A 16,167-nucleotide genomic window follows, 5' to 3' on the forward strand; every position below is an offset into this window, starting at 1 on the left:
TATCTATATCCAGAAGTGGAATTAAATAAATATATTTAAGGTGCCATATTAAGTGGAAAAACTTATCAAAATGAGTCCAATTAAAATGTGTTTTTAATTCATTCTCTCACTTCGCCTTTTAAATATATTTTCATATTAATAACGTGTTGATAATATGAAATGAGGATGTACTTTCTGGGTAACATTCAGGTTAAAACAACAGCATGGCATTTGAGTATTTTTTTCCTGCTTAATGCACAGAGTTAGGAATATAAATTCTTAGGTTTTTTTAGCATTTTAAGTATATATATGTTTATGTTTTATATACATATATTGAGGTCTTGAAATTTTTGCAGTCTTATTACTTAACTATAATGTAATAGTGTGTGCACTCAGCTCCATATGACAACAATTGAACTAAATCTTCTCTTTGTGGTATATTTCTAGTGTGGACTTTCAGGAAAAAAACACATAATCATCTGAAATAAATGAGGCTTTACTGCTTTAAGCACAACAGTCAGTTTTTTAAGTTAGAAAAAATAGAACCTTTAATTCTGATAGAACTCTCACACAAAACTTAATACATTTTCTACTAAACTGGGAAGAACTGTATACTCTAATTCACTCTATTTCATATGACAATTCAGAGTAATTTCAAAAATATGTCTTGAACCAGCGGTTTCAAATAAAGCAGTTAGAAGAACAAAAAAGCAAAAAAAAAAATTCCTATTCTAATTAAATTATTATGGTGGAGTTTGTGCTGGCAAATTAAAATAAATTATATGCAACACCTCTAAAATGCATGATGTTTTCCACATGTGCTTAGTGGGATATTTGGAAAACTATCTGAAAGTAGAGCTTTCATTTTATAAATAGTTCAAAATGCTTAGGAAAAGATGGTATTCTCCTGAGATTTATAAATTCAAATTCTTTACTTTGTCAGTCTAAAAACTGTCTTAAGGTCTCAGGGCTATTGACAAAATATGTCCTTATGGTTCTTCTTATTATGTGAAAAAAGGTTTAGTGATTTTTCACAAATGAACATACCCTACAGACTCTAGGTGTCTTTGTTTCAACTTGCTTGCTAAAAAAAAAAGTAAATTGAGTGCAACAACCGGTTTTGGCAGAGGATTAACTAGTTAATTTTAATAAATTTGTTTAAATGTATTCCTTCACATTTTCCAGCTCAAAATAAGCATATTTGTAGATAGACAAGAATGAACTTATAATAGTTTCCTTAAGTGTGACTTATTGAGATATGAATAAGGTTTTCATGGATTATGATCATTTTAAAATTTAAATGTTTAAAATGTTTTTAAAGCTTCACTAAATAGTTCTGAAATGACTCATATTATACTACTTCCACAGAGGCATATTATTTATGTTCTCCCTAGAATGAACAAAATCAGTTCAACATTTAAATGCTGAAAGATACTGGAACAAATAATGAACTATTTTGTGCCTCTCCACCACCCCCACTCGACCAACCTAGACCAGCTCAGACCCTCCAAAATCTTATGTGTTTTATTTTAACAATGTGTTTGAAAATCCAGTTTCCAAGAACGTGATTTAAAGTGAAATGGAGGAGTCACATTAGTTGTTAAGTTTTGCAATATAGCTCAACCAAAAATACTTTCAGAAACACAATCGCCAAATGGTAACTTTTTTTTAAAGTTTTTAAATGTTTTATTTATTTTTGAGAGAGAGAGAGAGAGAGAGAATGAGCAGGGGAGGTCAGAGAGAGAGGAGAGAGAGAGGGAGACACAGAATCATAAGATGGGGCTCAGGCTCTGACCTAGCTATCAGCACAGAGCCTGACATGGGGCTCAAACCCACGAACTGTGAGATCATGACCTGAGCAGAAGTCGGATGCTTAAACTATTGAGTCACCCAAGGACCCCATCCATATGGTAACGTTATTGCCATTATCACACTATCATATAAACCAAGTACATTATAAATGCCAAAAGAATATCTATCTCATGTGGTGCATATCCATGGGAATCTCACAAGTTTTTAAAATGTTGTTCAGTATAACAAATAGAAGTTTTACATTTTGTTAGCTATTTCACATGGTGAAGAAATTAGTTTCCTTAATTCTCAATAGCCACACTAACCTGCAAATGCTTATAACTCATATGTATCATTTATTCTATTCAGAGCAATATCAATTTTTTTGAATGTACCCTTTTCAATACGCCACAAAGGGCCCTTTTGAGAGTTACATTGGCAAATCTCTAAGGTCTCCTTTCTCTAAAAAATATCCAGGAATTTACATTTAGATCCATGTTTTATCCCAAAAAAGAATTTATGGTGTTTCAGGTATGAAATGGTACTACAATCAGAGAAAAGAGATTTGATATGGAACTTTTTCTTGCACTCCAACTAATAAATGCTGGTGTTTTAACTAATTAATTTGTTATTTTAACCTCAACTCTTTTTAAAAATCCTCAAACTTCTGATATTTGTTCAAGTTGTTACTCATCCATTTTACCCATTTTATACTAAATTTAAGGGTGAAACAATTTTGTTAGAAAGTCACTAGCACCATCTACTGTTTGTATACTGAACTATTTTTAGTTTTAATTATTGTTCCAAAAATATTTTAAACAACAGTTGTACAATAATTATTTAAAAATTGGAATTTACAATGATTGAGAGAGATTAGAAATTTTAATTAAACAGAGCAGAAAATTTAAATGGTAAATGGAACATGAAATTTAAAGTCTGGGTTCATGAAAGCTTTCTCTCTCTCTCTCACACACATACACACACAGAGCAAACATTAATCTGCATGTACAGGATTATATACAAGTAAACCACTAATAAAATGTAATTCTTTTCAGGGGTCCAAAGGAAAACAAAATAACCATATTAACCAAAACAATGTGTATGTAGTTTTCTGAAATGGTTTTAAGATTCTAGGATTTCATATCCCAGTAAGTATTTTTTCCTAAATTATACTAACAAATATAAGGTTGTCAACTTTTAATTTTCTTATTAAAATTATTACAATTATTATCGACTTTTATTATCATATTAAAAAATAAAAAGTGACACAACTTTAAAATAAAAAACAGCCCATTTAGAGGAGGACTTATGATGACAGAGTAGTAGGATGACCTTAATCTTGCTTCGTCACTCAAAGTGAGACAATTATCAAATTATTCTTAACACCAAGGAAATTGATCTGAGGACTGAGAGAACAAACTGCAGAATTAGAGAGAGGAAAATGGCCAAACCATTGAAGGTGGGAGGTGCAGAGATGTGATTTGGTGGAAAAAAGGTGCTGCAGAAGGGAAGTAGCACTGGTCATAGAGAGAAAGAGAGGGATAAAACAGCACCCAAGGGATTGCATGCATACACACACACACACACACACACACACACACACTTAACGAAAAGCAGTGCCTGAGAAAACAAGAGGGTCTGCTTATTATAACTTTTTACACGAAGTGGGCCTGATAGTCTAAAGTTTTAGAAGTCTGCCACATTGCCAAGGTTGAGCCTGGCAGGCATAATAGTGGTACCGTGGAGGAGGAGGGTAGAGACCCAGGAGTGGACAGCGTGCTCTGAAGATCCCTTGGTTGTGCTGAGAGAGACAGTGCCTCTTCTTGGAGTGCATTTGGGAGAGGCAGAACTGCCTCCCAGGGGACAAAAGAGCCAGCAGATGCCATTGAGCTGGACCATTCATTAGCATACAATCAGCAGTGTCTGCTGAGGGCAGCTAACCTTGATAACAGCTTTTGGGTACACTTTTCCATAAAACCCAAGCCCACGCACAGTTGTGTGACTACTTTCTGAGGCAAATGTATACTAACCACAGCTTGGCATAACTCTCCCACAGTGGATCAGCATGAGTCTAGAGAGTGCTGGGTCCCTAAAACTCGGAGTTTTGAACCCAGCTGCACTGTTGAGATAAAATGCATGAGCACTGTACCACCAGGTCTGCAGATGGCTCAGACATAGACATGGTTAAGGCAAGGATCTAACAGAAGCCTGGGTCAAAAGAGGGAAGATTTTTCACTGTTTTGTGAGGGTTTCCTGAACAGCAATGTACTTGAAATCCACTCCCTAGGGAGAGCAGGCCTCACCATTTTTCACCCCTCCCATCAGCACCAACAGGTTACATATAGCAAGAAAGCATGCACAGAGGAGGCATAAGCCATGCACACCAAGCCCCAACACCCTGAGCTGTGTAGGTGACTTTTTTCTATTTTTTTAAATAGTTTATTTTCAAATTGGTTTCCATATAACACCCAGTGTTTTCCCCACAAGTGCCCCGCACCATGACCATCACCCCCTCCCCTCCCTCCCTCTTCCCCTTCAGTCCACAGTTCGTTTTCAGTATTCAATAATCTCATGATTTCTGTCCCTCACTCTCCCCAGCCCTCTATCCCCCTTCCTCTCCCTATGGTCCTCTGTCAGGTTTCTCCTGTTAGACCTATGAGTGCAAACATAGGGTATCTATCCTTCTCTACCTGACTTATTTCACTTAGCGTGACACTCTCGAGGTCCATCCACTTTGCTACAAATGGCCAGATTTCATTCTTCCTCATTGCCATATAGTACTCCATTGTATATGTATACAACATCTTCTTGATCCATTCATCAGGTGATGGACATTTAGGCTCTTTTCATGATTTGGCTATTGTTCAAAGTGCTGCTATGAACATTGGGGTACATGTGCTCCTATACATCAGCACTTCTGTATCCTTTGGGTAAATCCCTAGCAGGGCTATTGATGGGTCATAGAGAAGTTCTTTTCTAAAACTAGGGTGTTATTGAGACTCAGAACAGCAGCAGACCCCTCCCCAAGATTACTAGCACACACCCTTAAGTCTACTGATAATAGAGTGCTGCAGTGCTTCAGTTCTAGTGTAAATAGGTCAGGAACAGGTTTTCCTAACACACAAAACACAAAGGTTTAGATAAAATGCCAAGTTGGATGAATTCACTCCAAAACAAAGAATAAGAGGTCATGCTGGGAGCCGCAGGAGCCTTGCTGGATGACATGGTCACAGTAAGGAAATGGCAGATGTTTCATGGCTCCTGCCATGAGAGACGGAACTGGTATCTCCTTCTGCTACTACTGCTCATGTGAAATTAAGCCTGTTGCTGTTGATTAGGCCTCACAATGTTCCAAATCAGGCCGATATTCCCCATACAGTTACCCCATAAGAAAAGGAATTTTCCTGTCCCTGCATAAAAGAGTTTGGATCAAAACATTATGAATATTTGACAAAAGGCTCTTCTAATGAGGCTTGCAGACCCAAAACATAAGGGGGTCTAAGAATACAATAGTTACAATTAACTCTGGCCTGGAGAAAAAGAGCCTAACTTAGAGATAAGAAACAGACAAGTACTGGACATAAGTTGCTGCATATATATTTTTGCTATTGGAGTCACAAATACCCTCCCTTGTACTGACTTCAGCTATGAGGATGGATAAAAAGTTAGAAACCCAGGTGCAAGGTCAACACACACAGGGCCCCCATTATGCTTACATCAAAGAAAGGGCTTTCTCTAGCAACTTGTTAACAAACATTCTTTCTCTTATGGTTAAGGAGCTAGAAAGAATAACTGACAGCCTGTCTATATACAATTTAACTTATGTTTTAATTTTAGCGTTACTAACTTAAATATTATGTATACTATCTTGTTTTTTTTTTACTAAAAACATCTTGTTATTCTCTTGATTGTAAAATTTACTTAACTTTACTATAAGTGCATTATATGACTTGGTTATAACATGTTAATTAAAAACAACGTCATAATTATTGGCCAAAACCCAACCCATACAAAATAAGATAGGTTTGTTACTTTCTTAACCTTGGGGACTGATGCCAAAAATAAATTGGGATGGTTCTACAAAAATACATCTGTAAAAATTGTTACTGTACACCTTTGATGATTAAAGCACCTTATCACTAAGAGTTAGAAACTGTAAACAATTTCTATTTTCTGATGTCATGTTATTGCTTAACCAATAAAGAAGACACTAAAGCAGACTGAGGAGGAGAGATGTCTGCCTGGTGACCAAGAAAGAAGCATGCGTCTCTCTCATCTCTCTCTCCTGACGACACCATCCATCCTTCAGGGGACTCTGGACCTGCTGGAGCTGGACTCCGGCAAGGGTATGGAGAGGGAACAAATCAAAATAGATACAAGTAATATGCCTGAACCAGAATTTAAAGCAATATTCATAAGAGTACTGAGTATGCTTGAGAGAAACATAGAAGAAAACAGAGACACTCTTACTGAAGAGATAAAAGACCTAAAAACTAGCCAGGCTGAAATAAATAAATGCTATGGGCCAGATACAAACCGAAAAGGAGGTAAGGACCATAAGATGAAGGAAGGAAAGGAAAGAATCAGTGATATAGAAGATAAAATTGTGGAAAATAATGAAGCTGAAAAGAAGAGGGAAAAAATATTGGATCACGAATGAAGAATTAGGAAACCCAGCAACTCCATAAATCATAATAACAATCCAACCATAGCAGTCTCAGAAGACGAGAGGGAGAGGGAACAGAAGGTTTATTTGAGCAAATTATAACTGGAAACTTCCATAATCTGGGTAAGGAGGAATGCAAATCAAGGATGCACAGATAACCCCCATGAAATCAACAAAGCCAACCAACACTAAAATATATTGTAGTAAAATTTGCAAAATACAGAGACAAGGAAAGAATCCTGAAAGCAGCAAGGAAAAAATTTCCTAGCATACAAGGAAAGATAAATCAAGAAGGCAGATCTATCCACAGAATCCTGGAAGGCCAAAAGAAAGTGGCATGATATATTCAATGTACTGAATAAGAAAACTGTTTGGCCTCAGAGGCATGTATCACCTTCAGGTGCCCAGATAACAGGAAACCACTCAGTACCTCAACACTCCCCAGCTGGGGACCTTCAAGGGGACCATTCATCAAACGTTTCTTCCCCAAACAATGGACACGTCCTTCCTGGAACAAGAAACCGCAACCAACAAATCACCTTATATAAACATGTCAATACTTCATACCCTCACAGCCTCTGCCATAAAAACGCACTACCCCACTCCCCAGCGCAACTTCTCTGGCCCCTCTCCATTCGGACCAGTGAACCTCGCCTGGGAGTGCTTTCCATAAAGGCCTTTTTAATTCCACATCTGGTCTTGGTTTCTGCATTGCATTCACTATATTACATTTGATGCCAAAACCCAGGAGGAGTTTGAGTCCCCGGCCTCAGTCAGGGGCCACTCCTCGTCCTCAACAAGGACCTCACCTCTCCAAATATTTTATTAGGCTTCTATAAATGGCGTGAGTGTGTGTGTGTGTGTGTATGCACATGCATGCGTGTGACTCCGCCGGATTTTCTCCTACGGGGTCTGACTGGGCCCCAAACTGCAGTTCTGTGGTGACCTCAAAAGACTCAAGGCATATTCGGGCCCAGAGCCTGATCCATGTTGGGGGCTTACGCCAACCTGCCAAAGCCAAGAGGCACCTAATTCCCTAAGAGGGGAGCAGCGAGGCTGATTGAACCCTCCTCCTTCCTTGTCTGTTTTTTCATCTAGCCTCCCTGTCTTAAAGGGACAGTTAGCTGATTTCTTCCCTTGTCTCCCACCCTCTCCCAGGACCCCTGTCCACAAATGCGGCCACATCAAGAATATCCCCCCGTCATTTCGACTCTGGTCCTGGTCGACTGGGGAGACGTCCTTAGTCCTCCACTGCTCTTTCTCTCTCCGTTGTCTGCAAACGGAGTTGCAGACTCAGTGACGCCTGTTGTCTGTCTCCATTTGCTGGGTGAAAAGACCAGGGAACAACTCATTCTAAATTAGACCCAAAGACCCCCTTGGGTTGCATTCTTGTTAATTTCAACCGGTTAAAATTGTCACAGGATCTTAAACATAAACCCCTCATCTTTTTCTCCACCGAGGCCTGGCCTCAGTACAACCTACACAACCAGTCTCAATGGCCACCCGAGGGGATCTTTGACTTTCAAATTTTAACAGATCTGGACACTTTTTGTCGGAGGACAGCTAAATGGCCTGAGGCCCCATATATTCAGGCCTTCTGGGATCTATGCTCTTGCCCTTCCCTCTGCTCCTTGTGCTCCATGACCCAAGGTTTCTTGGCCAGAAGTCCCCCATACCCTACCATAGAGGCTGAAACCACTCCATCACCTCTCTCTGACACCCCTCTCTGCCCTACGCCACCCCCATACCCTAATCCTGATCCCCCACCTCCTTTGGCCCCCTCTCTACAACCTACCCCACCACTACCTACATCACCCACCTCCATACCTCCTCACTCCTCTACCAGCTCCACTACAACCCCAGACTCCCTACCCATTTCCACTCGACCAGCTCCCAAAGGACCTCAGATCTTAACCTCCTCTGCCCTCTTAGGAAAGTCGCTGGGGCTGAAGGTGTGATCTGGGTCCATGCCCCTTTCTCCCTTCAGGACTTATCCCAAATAGAAAAGCGCTTAGTGTCTTTTTCCAATAATCCTGCAGCCTATATTAAAGAGTTCTGCTACCTCACCCAAACATATGACCTCACCTGGCATGATATTTTTGTCATCCAGGCATTCACTCTCTCCCCTGAAGAGCTAGATCGCATCCTGGCAGCAGCCTGAAACCATGCAGACCAGGCCCACCTCATAGACCCCACTATGCCAGTAGGGGTCCTCACCTTTTTGGTGGCAGACCCTGGATGGTACTATCAGGCAAGACAAGACAGCTGCCTTAGGCGAGACTAAATGCTTCAGTGCCTCTTGGCGGGAATGCAGGCCACCTCCAACAAGGTGATCAATTTTGATAAGCTGAGGGAAATTTTACAAGACTCCGAGGAAAACCCTATTTTTCTCAACCGCCTCACTGAGGCGCTCACTCAATGCACCCACCTTGAACCCACTTCTCACTACCCACTTCATTACCCAGTCAGCTCCAGACATCCATAAAAAAACTAATAAAGGCAGAGGAGTCCCCAAACCCAAATACAGGACTTGGTGAAAATAGCATTTAAAGTCTTTAATGCTCAAGAGGAGATGGCTGAAGCCTGTCACCAGGCTCGCATAAAGCAGAAGGTAGCACTTCAAACCCAGGCCTTGGTGGCAGCCCTGAGGCTGGCAGGCCCTGGGGACCGACAAATGGGGGTCCCCACAAAGTTCACCCTGCCAGGAACTTGCTTCAAATGTGGTACCAGGGGCCACTGGTCCTGCCAATGCTCTAACCGGAGGACCCCCACCAGGCCCTGCCCTGCCTGGCAACAGATGCAGCACTGGAAGTCAGATTGTCCTTCAGTCAGATTGTCTTCAGCACCTCCAAGTGGGGAACCATCTGACTAGACAATCCCTTCACTCAAACTCCTTGTGTTGGCAGAGGACTAATGAAACCCAGACTCAGGGACCCCCCTCACTCTCGCCAAGCCCAAGGTAATGTTCCAGGCAGTGGGTAAGTCCATTTCCTTCTTGTGGACACGGGTGCTATCTTTTCTGTTCTGCCTTCTCACTCGGGCCCTACTCTCCCTTTACCAGTCTCAGTGGCGATTGATAGCACTTCCTCTTTCCCAGTTAAAACCCTTCCACTCTCCTGCTCACTTGATGGATCCCCCATCTCTCACTCCTTCCTTGTTATTCTGTCATGTCCTGTTCCTCTCCTGGGACATGATCTCTTCCCAAAAACTGGGGGCCTCCGTTTGTATCTGGCCCCTTTCTGCTCAAACCACTCTCTTACTGATGCCTCTTCTCTCTCTGAGGATCCCAACTCTCACATCTCTTCCCTCCCCAACCCATCTGTTTGGGACACTTCCAAACCAGTAGTTGCCACTCACCACAAACCCCTCCACGTTTGCCTTAAACAGGGAGCTGGTTTTCCCTCACGGGCCCAATTCCCCATATCAGAAGCCCATAGATGGAGCTTTAAGCCTATCATTACCCACCTATTAAAGCAGAGGCTCCTTATTCCTACTAACTCCCCTTACAATACCCCCATTCTTCCTGTCTGCAAACCCTCAGGGGCCTACTGGCTGGTCCAGGACCTCCGCCTCATAAATGAAGCAGTAGTGCCCTTACACCCAGTAGTCCCCAATCCTTATACCCTTCTCTCTCACATTCCCCCTCCTCCACACAATTTACCGTCCTTGATCTCAAAGATGCCTTCTTCACGATGCCTCTACACCCAGACTCTTACTTTCTCTTTGCCTTCACTTGGGAGGACCCTAACACCCGCACCTCTGGTCAGCTTACTTGGATGGTCCTTCCACAGGGTTTTAGAGATAGCCCCCACATGTTTGGACAAGCCCTCATCAATGACCTCATGTCCTGTGATCTAGAGCCAAATACCCTCGTCCAGTATGTGGATGACCTCTTACTTTATAGCCCTTCTCTTCATCACTCAAAAAGGGACTGCCACTCTCCTAAACTTTTTGGGTGCACGGGGCTACCACATTTCTCTATCCAAGGCACAACTATGTACTCCCCAATGTCACATACCTAGGAATTTCCCTAACTCCCACCTCCAAGTGACTCACCACCAATCACATCCAACTTTGGCAGGATCTCCAACTGCCCCAAACCACAGATCAGATCCTTTCCTTTCTGGGACTGGTAGGGTTCTTTCAACATTGGATTCCCAATTTTGCCATTCTGGTGAAACCCTTATACTAGGCTGCCAAAGAGACCCCCACAAGGCCACTCACAACCCAACCTTAATTAGACAGCATTTTTCCAAACTCTGAGATACCCTAACCACTACCTCTACTCTTACTTTCTCCAACCCCTCTCGTCCTTTCCACCTATTCATAGATGAGCACACAGGAATAGCTACAGGTCTCCTGGCTCAACCACTAGGCCCCATCTACTGTGCTGTTGCCTATCTTTCAAGACAACTAGATCCTCCTGTTAGAGGGTGGCAACCTTGCCTCCACGCTTTGGCAGCAGCCACCGAACTCACAAAAGAGGCCCTCAAATTCAACAACCCCTAACGGTCTTTTCCTCCCATCACCACGCTGAACTCCTAGGCCATAAATCCCTAGCCCACGTTGGACCTTCTTGAGTCCAACTGTTCCATCTTCTCTTTATCAAAAACCCACATGTCACTCTACTGCCTTTCCGTGCACTCAACCCAGTCACACTCTTACCCACTCCCACCACCCAGCCCTCTCCCTCACATTCTTGTGCCCAACATGTAGAAACCCTTTCCACCCCTCACCCTGGTCTCCATGACAAGCTTTATCACATGCAGAACGTATCCTTTTTGTCGACAGCAGTTCCGTACTTGGACCTGATGGCTGGCGATAAGCAGCGTATGCAGTGGTAACTTTAACCAACACCGTTGAGGCAGCTTCACTCCCAAAGAGGACCATCTCCCAAAAGGCTGAGCTAATAGCTCTCACTAGGGCCCTTCAACTCTCCAAGGGACAGAGGGTTACCAGATACACTGACTCCAAATATGCTTTTCTCATTGCCCACACACACTCAACTCTCTGCCAAGAGTGAGGCTTCTTCAACACGAAGGGAACCCCAGTGATTAATGGCCCCTTCATCATGAAACTTTTAGAGGCACTCCAACTCCACAAAGAGGTGGCCATTGTTCACTGTCAGGGCCACCAGTCCCCCACAGACCCTGTTGCTCAAGGAAACTCATGAGCCAATTTGACCACCCAAGAGCTCACCACTGGCCCTCTTCCAGCCCCAATAATGTTCCTATTTACCCCACATCAGCCATGCTATGAGCCGGCTGAACAAGCCACTTTAATATCCTTGGGAGGTATTGAAGCAGACAAAGGTTGGGTATTTGTGGAAAATAAACTGGCTCTTCCCAGGAACCTGGCAACCACCATAATTGCTGATGTGCATAGGTCCCTCCACATAGACCCCAAGGCTCTTTATCAGTTCTTAGAACCTTTATTCCATTTTCCAGGTCTCCGAGAGATCATACAACAAGTGCACACTGCCAGTTCCATTTGCTCAGCAGTAAATCCCCAAGGGGGAATTCGTTCCCATACCCCCACACACCAACTTCGAGGCCACCAGCCTGGAGAAGACTTGCAAATTGACTTTACGCACATGCCCTGCCATAGGTCTCTCCAGTACCTCCTCATCCTTGTTGACACTTTTATAGATGGATAGAAGTATATCCTACCTCCCATGAGATGGCTGATGTAGTGGCCTCTATACTCCTGGAATACATCATCCCTAGGTTTGGCCTCCCACGGATCATCCAATCTGACAATGGACCAGCCTTCATCTTGTCTCGAAGGTGATCCAACTAGTCTCTGAGGCACTCCAGATTTCCTGGAAATATCCCTTACCTCCCACAATCCTCTCGTAAGGTCGAGCGGGCCAAAGGCTACTCAAATATCATCTCACCAAACTCAACCTCAAGACCCGCATCTCATGGCCCTTTCTACTCACCCGGGCCCTTACCCACCTCCATAGCTCTCCCCGCACCCCATCGGGCCTCAGCCCCTTTGAACTCCTCTATGGAAGGCACTTTCTTCTCAGCCACAATCTCCCCGTTAACACCCCTCCCTTCATAAGCTACCTACCCCACCTATCCCTCTTCTGAAACCTTCTTAGGCAGCATGTGGACAACTGTCTGCCAACCCCAGACAGCAAGGAGGACCCACTTTCTGAAGCCCCCTTAACAACAGGAGATTGCATTCTCCTTAAAGAACTCTAACCACACACACTCAACCCTTGGTGGACTGAGCCACATACTGTAATACTCACCACCCTTTCCTCAGCCAAACTTCTAGGTCATACCTGCTGGTACTACTTGTTTCGACTCAAAAGAGCACCCCCTGAAGATGAATGGTCCACCCAATACCTGGGGTCTCCTAAACTCTGAATTTGCTGTGGCTCTCCTTCTCAATATCCTAAACCTAGAGAGAGCTGGCAAGATGGTGGAGAAGTAGGGAACACTGATATCTCCATATGCCTGCAAACATCAAACTGAGAGGATTTAAAAGCCACAACTTTCTAATCTCCAGGAGTAGTGGTGTGTGCACTGACCCCTTATTGACATCAGCCCCATGGATGACTGTGAGTGAGACAGGGAATGGAGACTGAGGGAGGGGGTGCCAGCTCAAGGCAGAGCTGGAAAGAGAGTGCCCAGGACGTAGTCCCGGACCACAGAGAGCGCGGGTCTTGAGGCTGCACAGCACTGTGCAGGGCCACGAGTGCACAGGACGGCCTTGTATACAGGCTGGAAAAGAATTTTGAGAGCTGCCCACCAGCTGGCCATGCTGCATGGGAGACAGCTGTGCTGCGCCCGAGAGGCAGCACAAGACACTGGGTGCAAACCGGCTATGAGGAAGGTATGGAACCTAGGGAAAGAGGAAAGACAGCAGGGAGACCTTAGCCCTTGGCGAAAGGAGAGACAAAATTTCCATTTTGACCCACACGTAACACTGGGAGGCTGGACTCAAGAGAGTGGCTGGCAATGCATGGCCTGAGAGGGGCTTGAGGTGACACCATTCTTCTCCCTGCAACTACTAAGGTGGGGCCTCAGAGACCAGGCCCAGAGCCCTACATACTTACATCTAACCATGCCCATTCGTGCTAGAGAGCTGGATTCTTCTCTTCGTGCTACTTTTTCTTTTTTTTTTCTTTTTTTCTTTCAATTTTTCTATCCTAAATATTCTTTTCATTTCCTAGGCTACCCACTCAATTTTATTTATTTATTTATTTAAATATTTTATTGTCAAGTTGTTTTCCATACAACACCCAGTGCTCTTCCCCACAAGTGCCCTCATCCATCACCACCACCTCTTCCCCCCCACTTCCCCTTCAACCCTCAGTTCATTTTCAGCATTCAGTAGTCTCTCAAGTTTTGCATCCCAATCTCTCCACAACTCTCTTTCCCTCTTCCCCTCCCCATGGTCCTCCATTAGGTATCTCCTGTTTTCCTGTTAGACTTATGACTGCAAACATATGGTATCTGTCCTTCTCTGCCTGACGTATTTCGCATAGCATGACACCCTCAAGGTCAATCCATTTTCCTACAAATGGCCATATTTCATTCTTTCTCTATGCCATGTAGTACTCCATTGTGTATATATACCACATCTTCTAGATCCACTCATTGGGTGATGGACATTTAGGCTTTTCCATGTTTTGGCTATTGTTGACATTGCTGCTATGAACATTGGGGTACATTCGCTCCTATGCATCAGCATTTCTGTATCCCTTGAGTAAATCCCTAGCAGAGCTATTGCTGGGTCATAAAGGAGTTCTATGGATAGTTTTTTGAGGAACCTCCACACTGTTTTCCAGAGCGGCTGCACCAGTTTACATTCCCACCAACAGTGTTGGAGGGTGCCTGTCTCTCCACACCCTCGCCAGTATCTATAGACTTGATTTGTTCATTTTAGCCACTCTGACTGGTGTGAGGTGGTATCTCAGTGTGGTTTTGTTTTATGTTTCCCTGATGATGAGTGATGTTGAGCATCATTTTACGTGCCTATAGGCCATGTGGATGTCCTCTTTGGAGAAGTGTCCATGTTTTCTGCCCATTTCTTCACTGGGTTATTTGTTTTGTGGGTGTGAAGTTTGGTGACTTCCTTGTAGATTTTAGATACTGACCCTTTATCTGATATGTCATTTGCAACTATCTTTTCCCATTCTGTTGGTTGCCTATTAGGTTTCTTGATTGTTTCCTTTGCAGTGCAGAAGCTTTTTATCTTGATGAGGTCCCAATAGTTCATTTTTGCTTTCATTTCCCTTGCCTTTGGTGATGTGTTGCGTAGGAAATTGCTGTGGTGGAGGTCTAGGAGGTTTTTTCCTACTTTCTCCTCGAGGGTTTTGATGGGTTCCTGCCGCACATTCAGGTCCTTCACCCATTTTGAGTAAATTTTTGTGTATGGTGTAAGAAAATGGCCTAGTTTCACTCTTCTGCATGTTGCTGTCCAGTTCTCCCAGCACCACCTGCTAAAGAGGCAGTCTTTTTTCCATCGGATAGTCTTTCCTGCTTTGTCAAATATTAATTGGCCGTACATTTGTGGGCCCAGTTCTGGGTTCTCTCTTCTATCTCATTGGTCTATGTGTCTGTTTTTGTGCCAGTACCATACTGTCTTGATGATGATAGCTTTGTAGTAGAGGCTAAAGTCTGGGATTGTGATGCCTCCCGTTTTGCTTTTCTTCTTCAATATTACCTTGGCTATACGGGGTCTTTAGTGGTTCCATACAAATTTGAGGATAGTTTGTTCTAGCTTTGAGAAGAATGTTGGTGCAATTTTGATGGGGATTGCATTGAATGTGTAGTTTGCTTTGGGTAGTAATGACATTTTCACAATGTTTATTCTTCCGATCCATGAACAGGGAATGTTTTTCCATTTCTTGGTGTCTTCTTCAATCTCTTTCATAAGTTTTCTATATTTTTCATAATATAGGTCTTTTACATGCTTGGTTAGGTTTATTTGTAGGTATTTTATGGTTATTCGTGCAATTGTGAATGGGATCAGTTTCTTGATTTCTCTTTTGGCTGCTTCGTTTTTGGTGTATAGAAATGCAACTGATTTCTATACATTGATTTTGTACCCTGCAACTTTACTGAATACATTGATCAGTTCTAGAAAGGCTTCTGGTGGAGTCTGCCAGGTTTTCTATGTAGAGTATTATGCCATTTGCAAAAAGTGAAAGTTTGAGTTCTTCTTTGCCAAGTCTGATACATTTTATTTCCTTGTCTTGTCTGTTGTCTGATGCTAGGACTTCCAGCGCTATGTTAAACAACAGTGCTGAGAGTGGACACCCCTGTCGTGTTCCTGATCTCAGAGGGAAATCTCTCAGTTTTTCCACATTAAGGATAATATCAGCTGTGGGCTTTTCATAAACTGCTTTTATAATGTTTAGGTAATTTCCTTCTATTTCAACTTTCTCAAGGGTTTTATTAAGAAAGGGTGCTAAATTTTGTCAAATAATTTTCTGCAATTATCGACAGGATCATATGGTTTTTTTCCTTTCTTTTGTTAATATGATGGATCACATTTATGGATTTGCGAATATTGAACCATCCCTGTAACCCAGGAATGAATCCCACTTGATCATGATGGATAATTCTTTTTATATGCTGTTGAATTCGATTTGCTAGTATCTTGTTGAGTATTTTTGCATCTGTATTCATTAAGGATATTGGTCTGTAGTTCTCTTTTTTGGCTGGGTCTCTGTCTGGTTTGGGTATCAAGGTGATGCTGGCTTCGTAGAA

This window comes from Suricata suricatta, chromosome X (assembly GCF_006229205.1).
Source record: "Suricata suricatta isolate VVHF042 chromosome X, meerkat_22Aug2017_6uvM2_HiC, whole genome shotgun sequence".
Taxonomy (NCBI): domain Eukaryota; kingdom Metazoa; phylum Chordata; class Mammalia; order Carnivora; family Herpestidae; genus Suricata; species Suricata suricatta.